General features: G+C 37.2%; 1 protein-coding gene and 1 pseudogene across 7 annotated transcripts in view; both read right to left on the reverse strand.

Moving 5' to 3' along the window:
• ADAM22 (ADAM metallopeptidase domain 22) overlaps positions 1-12,544 on the reverse strand; it is a 233,881-nt gene that overhangs the window by 91,419 nt on the left and 129,918 nt on the right. The gene's annotated exons all lie outside the window — the stretch shown is intronic.
• On the reverse strand, positions 5,126-5,698 carry LOC150001611 (KH domain-containing protein 3 pseudogene; annotated as a pseudogene).

The following is a 12,544-nucleotide window of genomic DNA, read 5'->3' on the forward strand; positions in this document are numbered from 1 at the left end:
CACTAGCCCACCCCTTCTCCCACAGTCCATCCCCACCCCGTTGTCCATGTCCATCTTTTTTTTTTTTTTTAGAAAATGTAACTATATAAGGATCCAGAGTACACAAAAAAAAGAACAAGTTTTTATTTTTGTTTTCCATTTCCACCATGAACTTACTCTTCTTTAATTTCACTTCCATTGTATCATCCTCCCAGTCACGATTTTTTTGAAGAAGGAAGGGTAAATGGGGACAACTTCTAGGTGCCAAAAAAAGATTTCACTGCAGCATCTCTTTTCCCTCTTGCACCTTGAGCCTTAACCACTGTTGCTCAAGAAATTAGGACTAGCACTCAGTGGTCATTTTTTACCCCTCTGTGGGTGATTTTGACTTGGCCCTGGACTTACTTACAGGTGCAAAAATTGGCTTACTTAGGACGAACTTCTCAATCAATGTTCTTCATGGATGCAAACTAGTATTTTAGGTTGTATCTCATAAAATGTGCTAACCCTAAAAAAATTAAGTGTTTTTTTCACAGCAACTGTTTCTATGGACCCAGGATGGTCTGTTTGTTTGTTATCTATTTTTCTGTAAAAAAAAAAAGGAGGGAGTTGAGTTAGGTGGTCTCCAAAGTCCTTTTAGAGATTCTGATTTGCCATCTATTTTTTTTAAAAAATCAAAGATTGCCAACTTTTTATTCCTTTTAAATATTAAGCAAGCTTCCAAAAAAATCAGTATTTTGTACACTGCACTTACAACAAAGAAATAAAACTTAAAACCAATAACAAAAGGTGCTCATGTTTTAAAAGTTTTTAAATATTAAATATAAAATTTTTAAACAATTTAAAAATTATTTCTAAAAATATCTAAATAACATGAGTCACATAAAAGTCATGGTATAAATCACAGAATATATACACAGATGCCAGAATGTCTAGGATGGTGCTAAATAGAATTTTTTAAGTAAAATAGTAAACATTAGAAAAGAAAGTAAAGCTGGTTGTTTGAAAATATGTATTTAAAAAACTCTAATAAGATTGATCAAGAGTAAAGACATGAATAAAGTATAATAGAAATAAAATAGAAGATACACTGACAGAATTAGTAGACTTTAAAAACCATAAAAAGATTGGAAGAAAATATAGCAAAACACTAACTTGTTAAGTCTATGTGGGAATATCTGTTATAACATTTTATACAATTTTTAATATGTTTGAAATGTTTCAAAATTACAGAAATTTTTATCATAGGTCAACTGCTGGTATTTCATGGCTTCAAATCTAAAGTTGATTAAGAAGTGGCTCTAAAATACCTTGGAAAGGAAACCTATGAATATGAGCACACAGGCTGAACTTAGTGTCAAGTGAACAGATCTAAGTCTCACTATCTGATTTTCATTTTTCCTGTTTATGTTCACTGCACCTTTTTATAGAAGGGGGAATAATATGCTCTCCCGGACCTGTCCAAACTGAACATAGTGTTGGGTGAACATGAGAAACGACCGAAGTTCCTAATACCTGCCTTAATTTATTTACTTTTTTAAATTGTCTTCTAGGTGCACACTTATGCTAGGTGCTAGGTATACAGTACAAGTTCCCATGGGAGTTTACTTTTGGAATAATTTCTCATGGAATTGACAGTCTAGGGGCAAAGAAGATTGTCCTATTATAAAGCAGAGGGTGAGGGATTGCTGTTGGTCAACCGGAAGTGCTTCCTGTGTCCTGAGTAGAATCAGAAACTAGCAGTAGGAATAGGTAGAAGCCACCAAATTCTAGCCAGAAATTGTTTACAAATTGCCACTTTACCTCAATATCAATATCAACACTGAAATTTGTAGAGCACTTCCCATACCCAAAGTTCTGGGCTATGTGTCTGTCTTCCTCGTTTAACAGATGAGAAAAATGAACCAGGGACAAATTAAGTAAATTGTCCAAGGCCACATAAATATTAATTGGCAGAATCAAGATTTGAATTTAGGTCTGTCTAGCCCTGACAATATTCTCAGTCTCTAAGTTTTACTGCCTTCAAATTACAGATTTCTCCAGGACTTAGAAACAAAGAAGTGACTAGTTCTATCTGGTAATACTAGTCAAGAAATTTTTTCAAAAATATTTTAATCAGGAAAGTATTGTAGCATGACCTCAAGAAGGCAATACTTATTCTGTCCAAAATAGAATCGCTATTTAGAATACCTATCAGGCCCACTCAGAATTTCCAAAGCTACCACACTGCCTTCAAGAGAGAGCTAGAGGTACACTTCCAGATTTTCGAGAACACTGAGAGAAAACAATGGCAGAAAGTAATCTATGTGTAAAGTGCAGAGGCATAATTAGTCTTGTTTTCTTTAGGATTCACCTGATTTCTTTGAGCTGAAATTCTGGTTAAACATTATATATACCCCTACTTCCTCTTTCTCTTATACCACTGTCTCCACATCATGGTCTATATATCCTCTCCGGTTTCTTTCTATTCCTCTCATGCACTAAGATCCTGCATCAAGGCCTCTGGGCCTTTGCACATGCTAATTTCACTGCCTGAGAAGCTGTGCCCCTCCCATTTCACCTCCTTGTTACTTGTCTTCCAAACTTCAAATTCACATAATCTCCTCAAGTAAGTCTTCCCAGACCGACCAGACTGGGTCAGGCCTCCCACCAAACGCCTCCAGGACAGCATGGACTTCTCTTTACGGCACTCTCATAACTGTCATTTTAAAAAGACCTTTTGGTAACTATTTTTATTATGACTATCACCCTACTAAACTACAAGCTTTGATGGTGAGAATTGCATCGTATGTTGTCATAGCTAAATCCCTGAGCTGATGGCAAGCACTCAGCACCTGTCTATTGAATAAAAGAGGGTTGAGGTCACAAATAGGGTATCTGACATTTTGGGCTTTTTTTCTGTCCAGTTGTAAATCTCTAATGTCAGCTTTCCTGCCAATGTGCTTAAGTTTTTAGGAGTTTCCTATGGGGATAATCAAATCCACCTGCACCCACCTTCTTTTCTACCTCATAAATGCAATTACAAGGCTGCTTGATAGTTGATACTGGAGCCCTAATCAATTACTGCCAAAAAATGGCTGTGAACACTCAAAACCAGGTACTTATTCCCTGACTTTTATTACCTGTCCTTAATTTTATAGTGGCCACTTATTCACCTGAAATATAAAAACTTTTCATAAATGAATAAGAAAACAATATTTGTTTGCAACAACACCAAGGGACTAATTTGGTTTTGGGCTTTGTTGTTGCTTTTTAGTTTTTGTTTCTGTTTTTGCTTCAAACCAGTTTCAAACTTGTCAAAAACACTTTCACAGCTTCTTATTCAGTCATAATTAATCTAGTAGTTCACTCTGAATTTAAAAAATGTGCAACAGTAGATTTGTACAAGATATTATATAATGAAAAGATTCATTCTATAATTAGAATTAAAATAGGAATAATAGTCTACTATAAAATAGTTAATAGGTTCTATTCACAGAAATACCATTAGTGCTACTTTGAGGTTATTTTTTTTTTAATTATAGCTAACATGTCTTTTTAAGTTTATAGATAACACCTTGAATATTAGCAAATGAAATAATGTAGATACTGAACCGAAAAAAAAATCTCACACTAGAAAGAAGATAAAGAGGACTTTCTATCCAAATACATTATAAACAGAGCTTAGAAACAGAGCTCATGCTGACACCAGCTGTCACTTTTCATTTTTTCTTTCTCCAGCACTAAGATACCTGACCTGTATAAACTAGTAATGGGCCAATATATTTTCCTCAGGCTACAGAGTTAAGACAACTTGTAATCAACAATGCCATTAAGGCAGATGATACATTCTACACGATGATGTACCCAGAGCAACCTTGCTTCAGTCCCAAGGGAAAGCAAATTTTACTTAACCCCCAAAGAATTCTTTCCCATAATGCAAAGAGAATTAAATCATGAAATCTGAGACCTTCCCGAAACCACACTGATTGCAAGATGGAAGAGGAGCATATGTCTGCAGAAGCCTGCCAGAGAGAAGTGCACACACTGTCCAGCTCAGCAGAAAGATGCTAAAGGGATGGGTAGCGCTGGGTGAAAGGTAAAGAAGTTAGACACACCTGCAATAGCTGTTACATGTGAGAAAAAAAACAAACACTTTATCAGTGTGTTTATTAGGTTTACATAGCCCTCTTATTCTTCGGGTGTATGCGTGTGTGTGTATGTGTGTGTGTGTGTGTGTGTTGGGGAAGGGTGGGGTATGGGTATATTTTGGCAGGGATACAACCAAATATCTTCTGGTCTTTTGGCAGGATGATGATATGTTTCAGCTTAGTTAACCCTTGTCCATAAAACTTCACATTTCCTCCAGATGCAGATAAATTTACACATAGGCATTAGATGGGCATAAGAACTAAGCCATGTGTTTGCCATGTGTAAGAAAGCAACATATTTCAAATGGTTACAATTTAGAAACCACGGCAGCCCCTTGTACTGTATAATACTCAGTCTAACTTCTATGGAGAACAAAGAAGGACTAAAAATAAACTGCAAGAAAAAAATTATTGAAAAAAAACAAGACTTCCTTAGAAAGCATTTGTTTTTCTCTAGAATAATGGAAATGTTATATTTAGAATAATCGAAAATCACCTCAACCAAACAATTAGATCTCTGATTCATGGCTTACTAAAACAATTGCTAACAAATGGTAAATGGTAAATGGTAAATTGAAGTGCTGTAACTTAAATGTTTGCATTCCAGTTCCTCTGCTATTCTGATTGTTTCCACAGAGAGGATGGCTAACGCTTGAATTCTAGCACCAGACTGCTGGCTCCACATTCTTAGGCAAGTTACTTAAATGTTCTGTGCCCAGTTTCCTCATTGGCAAAAGGAGAATAGCAATGGCACCGCTGGAGAAGTAAGACTTATTGCGCTTACTTTGGTGCAAAAGTAATGTCCAACTTTTTTTAAAAGTTCTTTTTTTTTTGAAATTTGATTCTTTATTAAGGAATTTCAATTTGTTAGGACTTTTTGAATTCGTGTTTGCAAACATTTAACATTGGGGAGTGAGGAGGTGAGGAGGGGAATCCAAGAGCAACTCACACCATCCTCCAGATGGGGGTTTCCACTTGAACCTTGCCTAGCTCTCGCTACCGGCCCCAAAATGACTTCATATCTTGGGAACCGGGCCTTGGGAAGCGTTGGGGGACCGCTGGGTCGCCGCCTCCCGGGCAGCTTCGGGGGACCGCTGGGTCGCCACCTCCCGGGCAGCTTCGGGGGACCGCTGGGTCGCCGCCTCCCGGGCAGCTTCGGGGGACCGCTGGGTCACCGCCTCCCGGGCAGCGTCGGGGGACCGCTGGGTCTCGGTCTCCTGCGCGGCTTTGCTCTCTGAGCTTTGAGCCCGGAGTTGGCGGTGATAGCAAGCCAAGTCCATGATCATCTTGGACACGTCCTTTTGGTAAGAAGGCCGACCAAATATCAAGATCTCAGCCTCGCCTTCAGGGTCCCATTGATTAATGCGAAGCAGGGTCTGAGACACACACTCAACGTGCGGAATGTGCTCTCCGCCCAGGCCAAAGATCGCTTCCACCAGCCACGCCTCGAGATGAACTGCCTTCGGACTCTTAAGGTACTCGGAATGGAACCAGTAGGGCTGTTTGGTGATGTTACTGAGCACCTGGAATAGCGTCCCTTCCCGCTGTTCCAGCTGCACCAGCGTCGGAAACCGCTTGGGGGTGACCATGCTGCGGCAAGCCTCGCAGGGAGAGGTGGCGTAGAAAGCCGGAAAGTGGCAGTTGTGCCTCTTATAATTTTTTGATGTCACAGCTACTGATTCATACCTTATTTTTTCAGTTTATCGAAGTATTGTTCATAATTGCCGGCAATATTTGCACCCATGTTCATCCCATCTAAAGACCACATTAGAAATGTGTTACTCTATGAGTTTCATAAAGGTGCCAATGCAAGAACAGCAGCAAAGTCTATTCAGAGCTCTTATGGGGACCTTGCAGTGACTGAAAGAAGTTGCAGGAGGTGGTTTTCCTGTTTTGAAAGTGGGGATTTCAGTTTGAGAAATGAGCCAAAAGAGGGTCGTCCAAAAAAACTTGATTCCGAAGTGCTGGAAGCTGTTGCCACAGAAAACCCCACCATTACCTCTAGGGAACTTGCAGAACAATTTAACGTAGCCCATACAACCGTGCTATGCCAACTGAAAAGGATGGGAAAGGTTTCAGTAGCTGGAAAATTGGTCACACACAAACTGTCTCCAGAGAATCTGCAACAGCGTGTTGCTTGTTGTGAATCATTGCTTTCACAATGCCTTCAGGCACCATTTTTAGGTAGGCTTGTTACAGGTGCTGAGAAGTAGATCCTTTACCATAACGTTAAATACCGCCTATTGTGGATCAGTTGAGGAGGAAGAAGAGTTCAACAACCAAGAGGAGGACTTCATCCAAAGAAGATCACGTTGAGTGTATGGTGGGATATGGAAGGAATTGCCCATTATGAACTGTTAAACAACAATCAAACAATTACTGCTAGTCTTTACTGTGAACAACTTCGTCGTTTGAAAGCAGCTTTGAACAAAAGCGACCCTCCTTAGTCAACAGAAAGGGTGTCATCTTCCATCATGATCATGCTCGTCCTCACACAGCTCAACTCACCACAAATTTCTTGAAAGAGCTTGGCTGGGAAATATTGCTTCATCCTCCATATTCTCCTGACCTTGCTTCTTCTGATTATTACTTGTTTCAGGGACTACAGAACCATTTTGATGGTCTTAGGTTGACATAAAGAGAAGAGGTTGAAAATGAGTTGGATTCATGTTTTGCTTCAAAACCTAAAGAATTTTACAAGCGTGACATTTATAAGTTAGTAGACAGATGGAATGAGATTCTAGAAAGCAAAGGAGGTTATGTTTAATGAATAAATATTTTCATATTCATGGGCTTTTTCATTTTTAAAATAGACCTCAAAATCAAACATTATTTTTGCATCAACCTTATAATATATGTGGAACACTTACTAGGCTAGTGCCTGACACATGGTAAGTACCATGCAAGGGTTTGCTATTCCTCCTACTGCTACGAGTGCTTCTACTTATTACTCAGTCCAGTTACCAGTATTGATCCCACAAGGATATCAATATGATTCAAAAGTGGTAGATTGTAATGGCAAAACGAGAGTCTTTGGGGGTATAATACTTATTTATTTGCAAAAAATACAAAATTTTGAGAATGATACAAAACAGGAGCACAGCAAGTCGTTATAGTTTTTAATTCCATTCATTACTTGGAGAGAATGTGCCACTAATAGTTCTAAGGAAGGAAGATGAGTAAGGAGACGTTAACTCTTCCAAGTGACCAGCCCTGAACCTCTGGCAGCAGTTACCTGCCTATAAGATAAGATTTAGTCCTGCAGCCTGAGTTGATAGATAGCAAATCAAAGCGCAGTCTTTCTACAACACAGCAACATATGGTAATTATTGATCAAGGAAAACAGCTCACTATGACTCCCATACACCAATCATCAAATAAATGGCTTTTCCAGCTATGCTTTTGTTCAGGATTTAAAGTACTTTAAAATACATCAGTGAGGATATCAAGGCTTTTGTGCTAATAAGAGAGAAAATTAATGAGCCCTCCTTTTGATAAAATTCACTACTTAAAAATGAAAGTATTTAAAAATGGGCAGCAGCTCAAACCCACAGGACCCAAAGGACAAAGTTTCCTACGCTGGCCCTATCTGCAATTACAGAACCATTTCTAAGAAGATCCTGGAATTGAATCCCACCAGCATCCCCCAAATTCAATTCAACAATTTCTTATTAAATTACTGGACGATTAACCCTACTTGTATATTTATTTTTTAAAGAAAATTTAGATCTTATTCTTGTAGAACACCGAGGTTTTAAAAAAAAATCATTTATGTCAGCACTTAGGGACTAATGAAGCATCTAAGGAGAATATATTAATCAATAGTTTTAAAAATCATTCTAGTGTATTACTAGTCAAACTGACGTTAAGTCATTGCTAAACTGTTTTCATAAATGAACTTTCTCCAAGTCATCAAATTTTAATGTTTTTAATTAGTATAAAAATATATCATGTCCATAGCTCTGACATCTGAAATCCTCCCCTCTGGCAAAGAAAACCTGGTGAGCTACCTACATAGCCACCCCGCTGCCACCGGCGGTACTGCCTGCACCGCCGCGCCGCAACCGGTGACACCTGAGGAGTTCCTTTCTCCTGCCCCAGAGGTTCTGTTCTGAGTTTAGATTCAGTGCTGAGAGTTCTTAACCTAAATCTCCCACATAGTGAAGCAAAAAGAATATGAATACAGATCTAAAATATAGGAAAGTAGCATCTGCCAAACATTCCTAACATTGCTTCATTACCTGTTTGTGATTTTAATCAACTCTATTTACACATACTCAGTAAAGAATCTGTGCTCTAATGGACAAATTAGAGACCAAACTCACTTCAGTTTATGGTATATGAAGAGTACCTCCATAAAGCTGTTTTAAAAAAATCTCAGTTACCAGGGCAGCAGGAGCCCTTCAAAGGACCAACTAAGGGTCCTTTGATTGGCAATCTGCCCCTCCGCAGGCATTAACATTCACATTGCTGAGTTTCTTTACAGCATGGAGACCTCCTTATCTCCACAGAGCCAGGAAAAAATGCCTGAAACTTCTAAAAGAAATTAAGAGTGATAAAACTAAAAGCTTAGGTAACAACTTCTATAAATAGATCTGTTTAAAAAAAAAAAATCCTTTCTAAAAGCATCTTCCCAGGCCATGTGACTTAATTACTGTCTAGGTGACAAAGTATTATTCCCTTAGCCAAGAGCCTCTGGAAGAGCTACTGTAGTGAGAATTCAAGATAGAAAGCATGTTTCTCAAATGTAAGGGAAAGCTGTAAATAAGATATGCTGTTGCTGAGTTGTTCTAAAAAAAGAAGAAAACAAGATTTTTAAAAGCCTTTGGATAGATTACTTAGTACAGTGCCTGTTGCTTGCATTTCATCTCAAAGGCTGCCTCAAAAACAAAATACAATCTAAAAGCTTTTTGGAAAAAAGAAAACACACACACAAGTCTCTCTTAGGAAGATTCATCACTGAGGCAATGGTACGGATGGCTTGGTACTAATTTTTCTTTTCTTTTTAATTGCCTATCCTTCTCACTTCTATAGAAAGTACCAAGATTCTGGATGGTAATGCATTTTTGAGAATCAATCAATAAGGAAACCTACTATCCAGGATGACCAAAAGCAGATTAACCCCTTTGTTCATCCTTTCTGCGGCAATAAATACATTTTATGATACTCCAGCAGTTTAATAGCTATTTTTGTGCTCTCTTTGCCCCCCCAAAAAGCAGTTCAAGCATGTATGTACTATTCAGCCATATGCAATGAATTCAGGAAAAATCTGTGTCTCATAAAAGGATATGTTAAATAAAGATATTTTCACCAACCAAAAAAGAAGAAATAGAAGAGAATGTAGTCACTAAACTACACGGTATGGCAAAAGTAAATTTACAGTTGTGAGTACGCAAAACACAGTTTATTCTTGTATTATTATTTATTAATTATTGTATTCTTTTCCATCAGAACAACTGTAGACTTACTTTTGCAGCACCTTGTATAACCTACATTTTAAGTGCACTAAATTCTGTGACTAATGACAACCTGAGAACATATTTTACTTAAGAAATAAATCCACAATATTTTATAGTACCATACAATTATTTGTAGAGATTTTTTTCACACAAAACATCTTATTTTTTAAACACATTCGCATTTTTTAAAGTATTCAACTGTTGAGAATTATGTTCCTGGAGAAATCTAGAATAGGAGTTATGAGAAAGCTTGAATACAAGTCAAGATGACAAGCAATTTTCTATGGATGCTGTTCAGGCTTAAAGGAGCTACAAAGTTAGCATGAGCTGTGGGGTTAGGTATATACTGTCCTAACAGTCAACATATTCAAAATTTTCTAAATGATTTCTTACAGCTCTCCTCCACCAGTATTTTTTTCACCTATCATTTACACATAACGAATGAATCTCTCTCTCTCTCTTTTTTTTTAAAGAAATTAGAAATGAGTTGGAAATCTGACTTAACAAAAACGAATACAAAAGGAACCTAGAAACTCCACTTACAGCACAGGTGCCGCCTGGGAAATGGTACCATACTAAGCTAGACATCGTTCATGGAGCTCCAACCCGAGGGATGGAAGATGAATGTGAACAGCAAGTGAAAAACTCAGAATTTTTGCAGAAAAACTCAGGCTTTTTCCTTGCTTCTATATCAACTTCCTGATATACTGTTTCCAGAGTGATGGTGGCCATTTCAGTTTGCCTGTAAAATACTTTAAATGAAAGTATTATACCACCATTCCATCAGAGTAAAACGTTCCCTAGGGTCACAATGACCTCTTCCACCCTTAAGCAGACACTTTCTCCTCTGACACCTGCTCTCCATCCAGCACACAGCCTCTCTGCAATTCCTTTATCCAATTTCAGGCTTTACAGTCTTGACCCACAGTCCTCTGCTTTCTTATCCATCTTCTTAATGCCACTATGGACATAATTAAGACTTTGAGACAATGATACTTGAGTGCAGTCAATTCAATTAAGTGATGGGTAGTAACCAGTTAATTGCCAGTCAAAGTCAGTAACGTATACGTAATGGGTGTCTCTGTATGCACTCATCCTTACAATTAGGCTCTTGATCCAAAGACACATTGGCACTGCTTATATAGAGTAGTTTAGAAATAATTCGAGCTAATGAAAAAAGACTCTCAGCAGTTATTACTTTTTGATTATTATCATAATACATCACATAATTTAACCAAAAGAAATGGTTAATGATATAGATGACTGGACATGATCTTTCATTGTAATAAATATAATAAATTATATCTCTACTGAGATGTCTACTTTTACTTTTTGACACCAAGGAAATCTGCCCCTCCTCCATCTATACATATTCCTGGTTTATGTGAAGGATTTAAAATTACTCTCCTAGTGCTCTAAAACTCCTACTATGGCTATTTTCCTGAGATGTGAAAAATAAAACAGGCTTTGTACTGAAGTGTGTCTTTGCCATTTTTGCCCAAGGTAACTGACATTACAGAAAATTTACCCAAATGCAAAACCAAATTTAAGAGAAATTGCTCAAAATTTCTTTAAGTAGACCACCATTTCAGTTTAAGGATTAGACTATAAAGGAGTAATTGTTAAGTACCTGCAGAATGTTTATGTATATAATAGATCTAAATAAAATACATTTCAATTTTTATGCCTATCCTATTTTGTATAATATAAACTATATGGTAGATAACGTGGTGTAAGAGTCAGCGCTGGAGTTACACACCCTAGATTCAAACTGCAGGTCAACCCCTCCTTATAGTTATTCTCAACAAGTAACCTTTCTATGCCTCAGTTTCCTGTAAAGTGGGATAATACACAGTTATATTATCTTCACAGGTTGTTTCCAGGATTTGATGTGTGTATGTATGTGCGTGTGTGCGTGTGTGTGTATGCCTGTCACATCATGAGCAATAAATGTTAGCAATTACTATTAGCATTATAATAGTAATTAACCAGAGCTGTATAACTAGAAACTTAAATTAAACAGAATACTGGCAGTTTTCAGATTCAACACACAAAATAAAGCTAGCTAACAAACAGCAAAGAGTTTGATTTAGACTTGTTTGTTGCTATTTATTAATTCCACTTTCTTTTACCTTAAGAATCCAGAGCCATAGTTTTTCACAGTCAAATTAAAAAGCTTTTGGTCCCAAGATATTCTGATTAGTTCAGGCTTTATGTTTAAATTCTTTTAAAGTTTATGTCAAACACACAAAAGTTCTCCCTAAAGAGCAAATTTAGAATTTAATTTTTAAATAAATTGGAAATAAATGTAAGTGAAAGATGAGATTAGTATTTCACTTATATATGGAATCTAATGAAGAAATAAACAAACAAACATAATAGAAACCGACTCATAGATACAGAGAACTGACTGAGAGCTGTCAAAGCTGAGGGGTGTTGTGGGGGGTTGGGTGAAAAAGGTAAAGGCAGTAAGCAGAACACACACACACAATTCACAGACAGACAATGTATGGTAATTATCAGAGGGAAAAGGGTGGGGGGTGAGAGGAGGCAGAAGAGGGAAGAGGGGTGATAGATAAATGGTGATGGAAGGAGACTTGACTTTGGGTGGTAAACACACTATACAAGATACAGATGATGTGTTATAGAATTGTGTACTTGAAATCTATGTAATACGTCACCTCAATAAGTTCAATAAAAATTTTAAAAAATATATGTTTCATTAAAGAACAAAATTTTTTTTCTGCTTTTTAAATCCTGTATCTTTATAACCTCTGAAAAAAATGGAATAGAACTTTAAAATCAGCATCATGCACCTGATGGGAATAAAACTGCTTTCAATGATGTACAGAATGTCTTGCAGATAATATAAATCAGTATCTTAAGGAAGAATCACTAAATAGTACTTCATTTTACAGTAAAAAGAAAATAGAAATCAACAGCAAACTCCAGATTGTGAGAAACTGCATAGGATAA

The sequence above is a fragment of the Furipterus horrens genome, unplaced genomic scaffold (genome assembly GCF_987537825.1).
Source record: "Furipterus horrens unplaced genomic scaffold, mFurHor1.1.pri manual_scaffold_9, whole genome shotgun sequence".
NCBI lineage: Eukaryota > Metazoa > Chordata > Mammalia > Chiroptera > Furipteridae > Furipterus > Furipterus horrens.